General features: G+C 41.5%; 1 pseudogene; it reads right to left on the bottom strand.

Annotated features, from left to right (window-relative positions):
• Positions 1 to 267: 267 nt before the first annotated feature.
• On the bottom strand, positions 268 to 386 carry LOC117110706 (annotated as a pseudogene).
• Between the last annotated feature and the right edge of the window lie 365 nt (positions 387 to 751).

Raw genomic sequence — 751 nt, 5'->3', positions numbered from 1 at the left:
CCTTGGGGGGGTGATGAGCCATTCCCAAGCGGTCTCCCATCCAAGTACTAACCAGGCCCGACGTTACTTAACTTCGGTGATCGGACAAGAACCGGTGTTTTCAAGGTAGTATGGCCGTAGACAAGGATGCACCAACAGTGCAACACTTCGATCATCGAGTTCATTGAATGATATTTCAAGTTGTGACGTGTTACTTAGAAATATTATAAGAGCTGTCGATTCGCTACTATTGGTAAAATGAATTTTTAAAGGAATATAAATGAAATAAGTCTACAGCACCCGGTATTCCCAGGCGGTCTTCCATCGAAGTCCTAACCGGGCCCGACGTTGCTTAACTTCGGTGATCGGACGAGAACCGGTGTTTTCAAAAAAGTATGGCCCTAGGCAATTGAGCACCACCGCACCCGGCATTCCCAAGCAGTCTCCATCGAAGTAATAATCAGGCCCGACGTTGCTTAACACGTGACTGTTCCAAAGAGGCTATTCTGCTTGTTGATTGATAATTTGTGACGGATAAACATTCTCACCAGCCACTCACACACACACACCAACCATGCACCAACATACACTGCACATCCAAACGAACAACTATTTTGCATAGCTTATGCAAAAATTATTCAATGCCCTATCCTTGTATATAATTCTCTTACAAAACAATTCATAAGAAATGGATAGAAGACACATAAAAAAATATTAATTTAATTTGTGTGTTTTCATACAACGTTATGAAAAACATCAAATTGTATACAGT

Source organism: Anneissia japonica, unplaced genomic scaffold (assembly GCF_011630105.1).
Source record: "Anneissia japonica isolate Jap-2015-1 unplaced genomic scaffold, ASM1163010v1 scaffold30393_len719_cov147, whole genome shotgun sequence".
Lineage (NCBI taxonomy): Eukaryota > Metazoa > Echinodermata > Crinoidea > Comatulida > Comatulidae > Anneissia > Anneissia japonica.
The sequence above is the reverse complement of the archived record's forward strand: the minus strand, read 5'-3'. Positions and strand labels throughout refer to the sequence as shown.